The following is a 13,009-nucleotide window of genomic DNA, read 5'->3' on the forward strand; positions in this document are numbered from 1 at the left end:
TTACCACTGTGGAGACATGGTGATCAAAGGTAAGGCTGCTGTCAACTTGTGTGCCTAGGTCTCTCACCACTGAGTGCGCACTTAGGGTGTTGCTATTGACATGGTAGTTAGCAGGAACATTGCTCTTAACGAAAGGGATGATGATACATTTTTTTCCATTGAGTTTAAGGTCATGACTTTGGTACCAATCATTTGTGTGTGTAAAACCCTCTTGTAGGATGTTGACATCATTTGGAGATTCTATGACTGCACCCAGTTTGCAGTCGTCAGCAAACTTTAACAGCTACATTTCTTTAGTTTTTGTTTATACGTCAGAGAAATAGATTCCAAACATTAGAGGTCCCAGGACTGATCCTTGTGGAACATACAGGTCTACTGTTGGAGGCTGATTCCCCTAATTTGACTATATATGTTCTATCATTGAGCCAATTAGTGACACATCTAATGATATAAGGGTTGATACCTACACTGTTTTAATTTCTTCACATCTTTTGGGTTTCTAATACCATGACGGGAATGGACTCCACTCCTAACTCAAAGTACGATTGAAATAAGTATTGTTCCAAACTTTGATGTCAGCCAAAAGTGCTCTTCACAGCACCTGCAATGTGCCCAGTAATGACTCCTCCTGCAATTCATACGGATTTACAAGTATTGGCAACATATCTAAATATGACTGTAACTTCTTTTTTACAAGACACACTGCTCTTACTACTATTGGAACTGTCTGGGTATCTTTCTTCCACACTGCTTTTGCTTCTGCCTGCAAATCCTGATATTTTATGACTTTGTGTCTCTCTCTGTATGCAAAATGCTGTAGTCACTGGGTGTGGCAATTTCAATGATCAGTGCTACTTTTTTCTTCTTTTCATGGACCACTATATCCATTTTTTTAGCATCTATCTTTTGAACTGTTGGTAATGGATGATCCCATGTGATGTAGACTTCATAATTTTCTATGATGCCTTGTGGCTCATGTTTCCAGTGTTTTTCACCCACTTCAATACCATAATGGTTGCACAGTCCCCAGTGCAACAGTCTTGCCACATTATTATGCCTTTCAGTATACAGTCCTTCTGCCATTAGTATGTCACAACCAGCAACGAGGTGTGCGACTGTTTCCACTTCTGTTTTACAAAACCTACATTTGTCTGTTTCTCCCACATGTTCAATAGACTTTGTAAACCAAGGTGTACTTAGCCCACTATCTTGTTCCGCCAATATTAACCTTTCATCTCTTGGTTTGAATTTGCCTCTCCTTAACCATTCCTGCATTCATTCCTGACCAACACGAGGTTCTTCCAGAAGTATTCTATACTTGCAACTATATTTATGCATTTTCCACATTTCTTGCCGTCTAATCTGGTCCTTCACCTTATATTCTTTCTTTTGTTTTTTGGCACATTCAGTTGCTGCCTGATTTTTCTCTACTTCTTGTTTGATTTCCATTTTTGCTTGATGCATATATGCCTCTGCTAGATTGAGCAGAGAAGTCATCTTAGATTTGTTCTCCTCATGTTTCAAAACCTTATACCTAGCTGGGTGAGTTTGTCAATGATACCTCAGTGCGGAATAGTGTCAAAAGCCTTGGTTAAGTCTAGGTAGGCTGCATACACAGATTTCCCCTTGTCCAAGGCACTGGTGACTGTTTTGAAGACGTCTACCAGGTTTAATGGGCAAGATCTCCCTTTGACAAATCCAAACTGAGTAGGGTCAAGTGTTTGGAGATTACCTACATCTTTTTTTATAAAGTCCATGATGATTCGCTCTATGGCCTTGCAGATAAGGATAGTCAGGCTATTGGTCTATAGTTATTGGGGTCAGGGGAAGCACCACCTTTGTGCAAGTGAATAATGGTGGACATTTTTCAATCAGCTGGGATGAAGCCGGTGCTTAGACAATAATTAAAAAGAGTACCCAATGGTGCTGCTAATTCTTGTTGGAGGCCATGTAGGATGCAGCCTGGGATGTTATCAGGTCACATAGATGTTGTGTTTTTTACCATAGAGAGGGCATTTACAGCCTGCTCTTTAGATATACAAGGTAGGGGACATGTGGTAGGGATGTCATGGGATACGTGTGGCAATGAAATCTGGGTTTACTCAAGGTTTTAGACTTTTTAGAGAAATTGATACAATTTCACCCTGCTGGCTCTGTATGCTGATGGAATGCCTCTAACCTGACAGTGAAAAGTACAACATCTAGCCACTGACAGCAGCCCTTCCCTGGGTTCTGGAGCCAAAGCCCCATGCCAAAACTCAGTCTGCACGTATGCCAATAACAGGACCCTACATATGCAGCAGTATGCATACTTGAGATCTATCTTCACTACCACACCAGATAGTCGTACCATACAGAGAAGATGCCTCTCAACAGGATGCTTCTTTCGGGATAATGTCATTATATTCATATTTCACTGTTAAGAGTCTAGCAGAGTGAAATAACACTGCATATTCATTCGCCACAACATCAATACAGCTACATCTGCTACCACAGCCATCAATAAATGCAATACCTGTTGGGCTGATAAATGATAATCTCAAAACCCACACAACAGACATCTACCATTCAGTAAGAAGGCATTACGACCATAACACATAATACATTAACCTATTGAACTGAAGATTTATTTTATTTATTTATTTAATGGCATTTGATTACTGGGAAAGTCCAACTGGGTAGGTGCACATTTTCAGCTCCGACTTGGGAGGAAAAGCTCCAAAGTATTAAAGAAACACTTTAAGAACAATAACTTTACAAATTTCAAAAATAATGCAAAACATCTATATTTTAAATAATTATATGAAATTATACATAATGTGAAAACATTGGTTAAGAATATATACAACTTACATGGAAATGGTTTAATATTTAGAGACATTTTAGCCAGTTTATAGAGAAATTAAATGTAAGTTAGTCCAATACAAATATGAGTTGCAATATAAAGTGTGAGGAAAAGAAAAAAGTACAGTTTTGTACCTACCATAAATGTAGATGTTCGAGTGCTAATACAGCTGCAGTCATAACAGATGGGTTTTCCTGCCGTCAGGCGGGTCCTCGGTCGGCCGAATTCCAAAGTCTAGGTCCGGCATCGGTTGTCGTCGCTTCTTCCGTGACGTCAGTGTGACAGGGGTATAAAGGAACCAGCCGACGCCATTTTCTTGTTTTTCTTGCCCCAGATGTCAGGTGCCCCCAGAAGGAAGGCAATACATAAATTTGTGTAATAATGCAGTGCAATATAATCAAAATACAGTAGTTGCAAGCAAATACATCATAAATGAATACCCCAATCAGGTTGTATGAGGATGTCTTAGCCTATAGGCCTGTCCCAAGAGGGAAGGAGGAGGAAACCTGGACTGCAGCTGTATTAGCACTCGAACATCTACATTTATGGTAGGTACAAAACTGTACTATGTTCATCGTGCATACAGCTGCAGTCATAACAGATGGGTAGAATCCCAAAGCTAAGAAAGGGGTGGTAGGCACTAGGTGGAACTAGGAGGAGCCAAAATGCCCTGCAAGACTGCAGTGGCAAAGCCTGATCTAGATTTGGAGTATAATGGTAGGTTGTAGTGCTTGGAGAAGGTATGCACAGAACTCCAAGTGGCTGCTTCCAAAATATCCTTGGTAGGAACTCCTCTGAGGAAGGCTGCAGAGGTGGCTGTGGCCCTGGTGGAATGAGTTCTAATGCCTGTAGGTACAGTTTTGCCATGAAAGGAATAGCAAAAGCGTATGCAGTGGGCTATCCATTTTGAGATTGTCTGTTTGGAAATTGGCTTTCCTTGAGCTCCTACCGCATAGGCCACAAAGAGCTGTTCTGATTTTCTGAAAGGCTTTGTTCTGTCCAAATAATAACACAGTTGTCTGTGGATGTCCAAGGAATGTAGTAATCTCTCCCCTTTGTTTTGAGGATTAGGATAAAAAGTAGGTAAATGTATGGCCTGATTTAAAGCTACCCTGGATACCACTTTAGGCATAAAGGACGGGTTGGTTCGTAAGGAAACTCTGTCCTGATGGAAGATAATAAAAGGCTGGATAGCCATGAGAGCCTGTAATTCTGAAACTCTACGAGCTGAGGTGATAGCCAGAAGGAAAGCTGTTTTCCAGGACAAATATTGCAAATCTGATGAGGCAAGCTGGCTCAAAGGGAGGCAAGGTCAGTTTTTCCAGAATGAAATTAAGATCCCAAGCAGGTATTGGTTGTTTCCTTGGAGGTCTTAAATTCTTAGCCCCTCTGAGGAACTGGCTTAAGAGAGGGTGAGAGAATAAAGGTGGATCAGTGTTGTATTCTGCAGAAATGGCTGAGGCATGGATTTTGATGGAGGAGAAAGAAAGTCCACTGCTTAGCAGTTCAGCCAAATATTGTAATATTTGAGGTAAATTCAGTTTTCCAGGATCCTGGCCCTTTTTCTCATTCCAGACACAAAAACGTTTCCATTTTGGGGAGTAAGCTTTTCTAGTTGATGGCCTTCTGGCCTCCAAAATGACAAGATGCCATGAATCCCAGAGCCTGCAGGATTTTCCTTGCAGTCAGCCTGGTGCAATTTGCCAGTGTTCTGAAGTATTGAATTAGTTGCCCCTGCTTCTCTGGCGTGAGGTAGGCCATCTGGGTGTTTGTGTCCAAATTGGCACCCAGGAAAATTATCTTCCGAGAGGGTATTATCCTTGATTTCTTTTTGTTGACTGTGTATCCCAGAGAGTTCAACAACCTTATTACATAAGCCAGATGTTTCAGAAGAATGTGCTTGCTGTCCGCTTGGATCAGGCAGTCGTCCAAATAGGGGTATATTTGTATCCCTTGAAGTCTGCAGTAGGCAATTACTGATGCCAGGCATTTCGTGAATACTCTGGGCGCAGTAGATAAGCCAAAGGGCAATGCAGAGAATTGATAATGGGTTGAACCTGCAAGAAATCTGAGGTACCTTCTGCAATTTTGTCTGATTGGGACATGCAGGTATGCTCCTTGAGGTCCAATGTTACCAGCCAAGACTCCTTGCCCAGCATGGGAAGAAGTTGCTGTAGAGTGAGCATCTTGAATTTTGGTACGAGTAGAAATGTGTTTAGGATGGATAGGTCCAAAATAGGTCTCCAATCTTTTCCCTTCCTTGGCACCAGAAATAGCCTGGAATAAAAACCTTGACCTTGTTCGTGCTTAGGTACCTCTTGAATAGCTTTCATGTTTATGAGATCTGTAATTTGTCTTTGTGCCTCTGCCCTTTGATTGTGTGGCAGGTTTGGCATGCCTATCATTTTTGGAAGGGTGTGAAAATGGAATTTGTAGCCTCTGTTTATAATGTCCAGGATCCATTTGTCCTTTGTGACAATATGCCAATTTTTTGAAACTAATGCCAGCTTTCCTCCTAAGGGGGATGCCATTTGAGACTTGGTTGGCATGCAAAGGGGAAAGTCATTGGGTTTGCTTTCTGAAAGATTGAAAGTTATCCTCACCACCTCTTTGTGTAGGAGCTTGCCATTGTCTGCCTCTAAACGATCATTGGGATTGTCCTCTGCCCCTCGGGTGCCTGTATCTGCCTCTTTGGGGTCTGTCCGTGGCAGGAAATGACCAGTTTTTGGAAGGCCAATTTCTACTAAAACGTGGGGGTTGTACCTGTAGAAATTCTTTCACAGTTTGCATTGATTTAGCCTTTTCCTCCATTTTCCGTAACACCTCCTCAGCATTAGCACCAAATAGTACATCCTTTTGAAGAGGGGCGTCTAGTAATTTAGCTTTGACATGATCAGGCAAGGCTTGTTCTTTGAGCCAGGCATGCCTACGTATGACTGATCCTGTAACAGCAGCTCTACATGAGGCCTCTAGAGCATCAAAACCACATTGTAAGGTATGCTTACCCACTTGTTCTGCACTATGCATCAAATCCTGCAACTCCTTCAAGTCTGGTTGTTCAGGTTGTGACATTTTACTTTTCAATTGTGATAACAAAAACTGTTGGTATTTTAGCATATGATACTGACAGTTTAAGGCCCTCATGGATAAGGTAGACAAGGTATATACCTTTTTTCCCCACCTTTCTAAGGATCTGCAGTCTCTCTCGGAAGGTAATCGATTTTTAGCAATGGAGGCCTTAACTCCCTTGGGGCCCTGTGAGATGGTTTCTGGGTCAGCAGCATGGCTTTTGTATAGAAATTGGTGTGAGTCAGGAACCCTGTAGTACCTGTCTGGCTTAACTGGAGCTGGAGGTAGAGAGTCTGGGTTAAGGCAAGCCTCCGAGGAAACATCATCTAGAATGTCCAAGACAGGAGGTATAGCCAGAGGCCTGTGCTGAGGTAGCAAGAGAAATTCCCTGAGCCTTTTCTTGGAATCTGAATAATCTTGGCCTTTCCAGTGGAAGTGTTCCCTTAAGGTATGCAAAGTTTCCCCAAATGAGTAATCCTCTGGGGGGGAGACAGAAGGGATGGACTCCTCCGCATCAGAGTCTTCAAAAGGGGAGTAAGAATGCTCCTGATCATCAGAGTGCCCTGAAATAATGGAGCCCTGATCACAGGAGGGGGAATCTTCCTCCACTCTGGGACTTTTGTCCGGAGGGGACTGAGAACCTCTGATAAGAGTAATTAAATCCTCAGCCATTTTAAGCATCTGTTTCTTAGGCATGGGGCCTGGAGATGGACCCTGTGTAGCTGGTCTCTTAGAGTGCATGGTTGCTTTAGACTTTGTGAAAGCCTTGATGGAGAAAGAAGAGGAAGGTCTGAAGACACCTTGAGTGGAGGAGGATCTGTCCACATTCTGAGTTTCAACGTCAAGAGTGGCTTCGGTATCAGTAGTCGGGGTGTGGGCCGAGGAGCCTGCGACCTCGGGCACAGGAGACACCGTCAAAGAAGTGTCGTCGGTAGTCAGGGGCTGCGTAGGCGCCTCGCTGAGAACCGGACCACGTGTAGTCGGCTTTGGCGTGGTGTCGGTAGAGGCCGCGGACCTCGTGTGTCGGTCCTTGTCTTTGCGTTTTTTAGACAAAACCGGAGTCGGAGTATCCGACGACATAGTATAGTTAAATGCTTTACCAAAATAATGCTGGGCGAACTCCACCCGACGCTTAATAGTGCGTTTGTTGAATGTAGCACAAAAGCAACAGACCGAGACGTCGTGGTCTGGGCCTAAACAAGGTATACAGAGGGAATGGAAATCCTTATGTGGTATTTGCTTCCCACAGGAAATACAATTATTAACTTTGTCTGACATCGGTCTGAGGCAAGAAAAGTTTCCCCAACGGGGTACTTAGCTTTTAAGAAGACTTCGGTTTCCAAATTTTCGTAATCTCAGGAGCTGGCCGACCGGCACTTGGAACTGCTTCTGCTTCGGGCACCGCGCGGCAAGAAAGACAGAAGAAAATGGCGTCGGCTGGTTCCTTTATACCCCTGTCGCACTGAAAACCCATCTGTTATGACTGCAGCTGTATGCACGATGAACATCACGGTTATGGCATATTTAGAAAGATAGTCTCAGGAGAGAAACTGATTGAAGTAAGCAAGAGACTGAAGATGGGAGAGTAAGGAGGTAGCTATCTATCTAAACAGATCAGCATCCTACTCTCCTTGAGCCTTCCTCTAGCTTACTCCAGTCCTTACCCATCAAAACCAGTAGGAAACCCTTTCTGATCTACAAGTTATTTTAAATAACTCTGTTCTTACTATAAATCTCACTAACCCTAACTATCATTCTAACCCCTCACTCCTTTAAAACTACCCCACTAGTGATTTTTCTTTCCCCTTTACTAATTCTTTCAACCTAACTTTCAACCTATTTTAATATTTACAAAAAAGTGTGCGTGTGTGTGTGTATCTTGCAAATTACTGTTTTTCTCTTTGATATTGTAACTTCCCATAATTTATTAGTCTGTTTCTCATTTTGTTATATTGTACTGTATTGTACTATAATTTCTGTAAATTCTTGTAAAATACTGTGCAATCATAAATGTGTTTGTGGAGCTTCTCTCCCAGGGCCTCTGCTGAAAATGGGCTCTTGTCCCAGTTGGACTTTCCCAGTCAATAAATGTCAGTAAATTAATAAATAAGTATATAAGGTAAGGTATGAACAGGTGCATATGTTATTTAGGGATATAGTTTATCCTGGGTTTGAGCAAGAACAGAGCCAGATTTTGGCGAAGAAGTCATTCAGAATGATTTTAAAGGATTGGAGGGAGAGTATTCACCCAATGGCTACAGATAAGGAGTTCCAAGCCATAGCAACATAGCAGACTACAGACCATGCCCATCAGATTTGATAGATTTGTGGACAAATAGGAGTTTTTACTCACTGGATCATAATGACCAACTGGGAATATAGCTGTTTAGAATGGTATTTAGTGCTGGACAAGCGGATGGATCCTGGATAATTGTATAGGTGGTAAGAAGTTGTGTATATGTTAGCTGATGGGGCAGTTTTAAACAATTTAGGCTTTTTGGTGCTATACAGTGATGGGTTCTGAAAGGGGTATTTGCTGCAAATTTAGCCACTTAATTATAGCACTGATTTGTGTGATACCTTGTGGTTAGTAAGGATGGGAGTGCCATAAAGTAGTGAGGGGAAGAGGTAAGTAGTGGCAAGAGTAGTTTTACTTGCATTGGTAAGAAAGTTATGGCTCTGTAAAGCATCCCTAGTTTGGTGAATTTATTAATGTAATTTGGTATATGCAAGTCAAATTTAAGATCATCATCCAGTATCATCACTAAGCAAAGTGACTTCAATGGCTGTATTATTAAGAGAGAGGATTTTAAATTATTTTTTTTAATGAGAGAGGGATTTGAGAAAAAAAATAGTAGTAGTAGTTTTTTATGGGTTGAGCATAAGTTGTGAGTTACACTGCCATGTTTCAGTGGCTGTTAAAGCTTCCTGGATATATATATTTTTTAGATTTGCCAGGTTGTTAGATGTGCACGAGTTTGAAGTCATCTGTATATAATATTAGGGAGACTTGCTTTATGAATCTGAGGAGGGTGTTAGTGATAATGTTAAGGAGGAGGAAACCAAGGAGAGAGCCTTGTGGTGTACCAGTGGTGGCTGGGAGGTATGGAGAGAGAATGGAGTGCCATTTTACTGGATAACTATTGGACAGGTAGCTCTTGAACCATAGAAGGGTGGGCTGAGCTAGATCTAGTGAAGACATCTGAAATAGAAGTTTGCTGTGTTAAAGGCTTTAGACAAGTCTAGAAATAAGAAGGAGACTAGTTTGCCATTATCTTTAGCTTTATTGACAGTGTCAATAAAGGTTAACAGTGCAGTGCTAGTACAACAGGAGTGATGGGAGCTGTGTTTTGTGTTCTTCCTGCAGAAAATAATTTAGCAATTGTTTTTGAATAAATTTTTTCAAGTATTTTTGAGAGGGGGCATAAGACTGTTATATGTCTAAATTTAGTAATGTCTGTTGCATTTCCTCCTTTGTGTAGCAGGCTAATGTGTGTTTTTTCAGAGAGAGGGAACATAGGATTCCTGAGCTGACTAATTTATAAGGACTGAGACAGTATAGGCAATGCTATCGGCTACTATTTAAAGGTACTCACTTCGAAGGTCATCAGCTGAAGTACAGCATGGTTTGAGTTTAAGAGTAGTTATATATAGGATGTGGGCACAGGTTTGAAGGTAATGTGATGAGGTGTTATGTGGTTGTTGGGCAGGGCTGGGACTGGCTGTTGGGGAATCCCTGGTTAGGGTTTAGGGATGCTATGCTAGCTTTGAAATAAGAGTTGACTTCTATTATATTTTCAAGTGGTGAGTTAATGGGAGAGGAGGTAGGATTGAATTTTTGGCTGGGATGCAAAATCTCATTAATGGCTGACCAGCATTGTTTAGGGTTGTGTTTACTATTGTTCTGAAATTTGCTATAGTACAATTTTGTCTTCACTTATTTGCTTTTTAGTACAGTTGAAGAGCATTCTGAAGTTTGAGATATTTTGGTATTTTATCCTTTTGCCCTTCTTTCCACACTTTTCTCTATCCTGCATTAGCATTCTACTCATTTCGAATAGCCAAATTGCTTTGTTTTTAGTTTCCTCCTTTTAGGAGATACAAAGGTAATTAGAAAATTTAGGAAAGTTGTGCTGAATTAATTTATAGTATCATCTAAAAGGAGAATGTTTTGGCTGCTTTAGTTATTAGATGACAGGGTAGCAATGAATATTTCTGGGTTAAACTTGGACAGGTTGTGTGTTGTTTTATAGACATACGGTTTAAGTGGATGTGAGAGATATCTGGTTGTATAGATTAGGATATAGCCACCTGCAGTTGTCAATTTGCTAGAGTATGACACTAGGATGCACTCTAGCAAGGAATCTGATGTGTTGCTATAATGTGTGGGCCTATTAATTACTTGTGTGAAACCATATAAATTTGTGCTAGATGCAGGGGAGTTAAGACACCATATCCAACCAGGTGATATTGTCATCACCTAGTAGCATTTTTCCTTGTGAAATTGTTATGGCTATTTAGTGTAGGATATCTTCCAGTGTAGCTGAATTGTTATCAAGGAAATGTAGTGGGCAGTAATACATATTTGTTTATATTTGCTTATTTTCAGGAAAGTAGTAAGAAGTCCTACAGAGTTTAATTCCTGGTATTGGTTTGTTGTGGGGGAAAATATTAAGGTAATACCACCATCCTTCCTCTTTATATGGTCATTATGAATGATATTGCATTACAGCTGAGGGGTGTAATTTTTGAGTCATTTATGTTAGATTTAAGGCAAGTTTCAGTTATAGCAAGAATATCAGGCTTCTGTTAGGTAATCAAGCACATAGGTCAAACATTTTTATTTCTTATGCTTCTAATATTTATGTTGGCAAAAGTCAGATTACTAGGTCTGGGGGTTGAATGTTGTGGGGGTAAAGTAGTGTGGGGAACAGAATGGTCTTGATGTTTGTTGTGATAAGTGGGGCCAGCATTACGGTGAATGTCTCCTACTAGGAGGATTTTAGTATATCAAGGTATTACTGATTATTGTTTAGTAGTATTTTTCCACTTAATTTTATTTTGATTTGAGTTAAAATGGAGTTATCAGTCTATATTCCGGGATAAACTAAATAGGTTTGGTGCAATGTGTGGAGAGATGGTTGGGATAGAGTTGAGGAGATTTTGAGAGTTATTACTGAGTCATGGTGGCATGAGAGATGGCTCAGTAGGAGATGGAGAATACAGGATAAGCTGAGGAGTAGCATGATTAAGGAAAGGGATCTGTATTTTATTGATGGCAGGTACTGTGGAAGTAGGAATTTAGAAAGAATCAAAAAGTTGTAGGGTTGTAGGATATTTAACGGTGCAGAGTCTGAAAGCTGGTAGAAGGTAGGCAGAAAGGAAGTATCTTCTTTGAAGACAGAGTGTTAGGTTATCCAAGTTGTTGTTGTTGTCTTTTGGCTTTTCCTGGTTAGGGGTTGCCACAGTGGAACTCCGGTCCACTAATGACTGGCAGTAGATTTTCACGAACGCCGAGGTGCCAGCTCAATGTTCAACCTTCAACGAAGGCACGCCCATTTACGCATGTCTTTCGAACGCCCACCCAACCACGGGGAGGACATGCAGACTCCACACAGAAGGCACTCTCCGCACTCTAGCAGAAAATCGAACGGGAGAACCTCTTGCTGTAAAGCAATAACGCTACCGCTGCACCACCGCGGAAGTCATACAATGCAGGTTATCCAAGTAACATCTCTTATATTTATGAAATACAGGGGTTTGAAAGGATAGAATATGAGAACATAGTGAAGGTTTACTTGGAGAAAGTTGAAGTTGAAATGTAGAATAATAGGTGCTGCTGGGGAGGGGTTTCAGTATGAATGGATATAGTGCAAAGCAGTACAGGAGGGAGAAAGGCTGATGGCAATGATGCTAAATGTTAAACGGCAGCTGGGATACAGGAAAATACAAACAGGAGTGTTTCTTTGATAGTAGCAAGATTGTTAGGGGAGGGTTAAGGAATCGGTGTCAAAGGTGAATGTGGGAAGTACAATGGTAGGGTAAGAGGGGGTGGCTGGGAATTGGAGGTAGGGTAAGGGAACCTATCATGCTTCTCACCCTCAGGTCAATTATTAGAGAATGCAATCACTTTCTTGCCAGTACAAAGCAATTAACAAGAAAGCAGAAAGTAGAACAGGTTTTCTTTCATTAACTGAATGCAAAAATCAGGAAACTAGGGAGACAAAGTAAATGGCATTTACAATGTAGTCTACTGAGCAAAAGAAGGGACAGCAGAAAAAAAACAAGTTATGTCTTACCATAATGTTCCATCTGTATTGTTGATCCTCGTTCAGTCATTACGTGTGGGTATTAGTTCCGACCTCGGAACCAAGCCGGCCATCTTCCAAGCTCGCGTCAGCTACAAACTCTCGAGCTAAAAACTCTTACCCAGAATTCCCCTCTCCCTGTTACCTCAGTGAGAGTTTGCAAGTCAAAAGAAGGTAGAGGCTATCTCTGGTCAAATGACCTAATAGAACCAGATGGTGAGATCCACTAGAAGCCACAGGAGGGGGAAGGAGGGAGGGTCATAATGACTGAATGAGGATCAACAATACAGATGGAACGTTATGTTAAGACATAACTTCTTTATCTGATATTGTTAATCCTCATTCATTCCTTACATGTAAGACAGAGTCCCCAGCTACCTTTATTCCTAGGAGGCTCTCATGGAAGGACATTCTTGAGCACCATAGAACCAAAAGATGCTCTTCCCCTGGAGGCCAAATCCAATTTGTAATGACTGATGAAGGTATGAGGGGTAGCCCAAGTTGCAGCTGCACAAATGTCATGTAAAGAAGCTCTGGCATGGAAAGGAGCAGAAGTTGCCACTGATCTTATAGAATGAGCCTTTATGGTAGTAGGTAATGGAATATTACGTTGTCTATAAATGAAGGTCACACAGTCTTTCAACCATTTACCCAATGTGACCTTAGCAACAGCACATCCTAATCTAGGTCCAGAATAGGCCAAAAATAACTGGTCTGATTTACGAGAGTCCTTAATCCTGTTCAAGTATAAGCGAATTTGCCTGTGAATATCTAGGGTATGTAAGCA

The 13,009-nt window shown here is 41.3% G+C and overlaps 1 protein-coding gene across 1 annotated transcript in view; it reads right to left on the bottom strand.

Moving 5' to 3' along the window:
• Window positions 1-13,009, bottom strand: part of GATB (glutamyl-tRNA amidotransferase subunit B) — a 677,264-nt gene that overhangs the window by 225,930 nt on the left and 438,325 nt on the right. The window lies entirely within an intron of this gene.

Source organism: Protopterus annectens, chromosome 2.part1 (genome assembly GCF_019279795.1).
Source record: "Protopterus annectens isolate FY-2018-M chromosome 2.part1, PAN1.0, whole genome shotgun sequence".
NCBI lineage: Eukaryota > Metazoa > Chordata > Ceratodontiformes > Protopteridae > Protopterus > Protopterus annectens.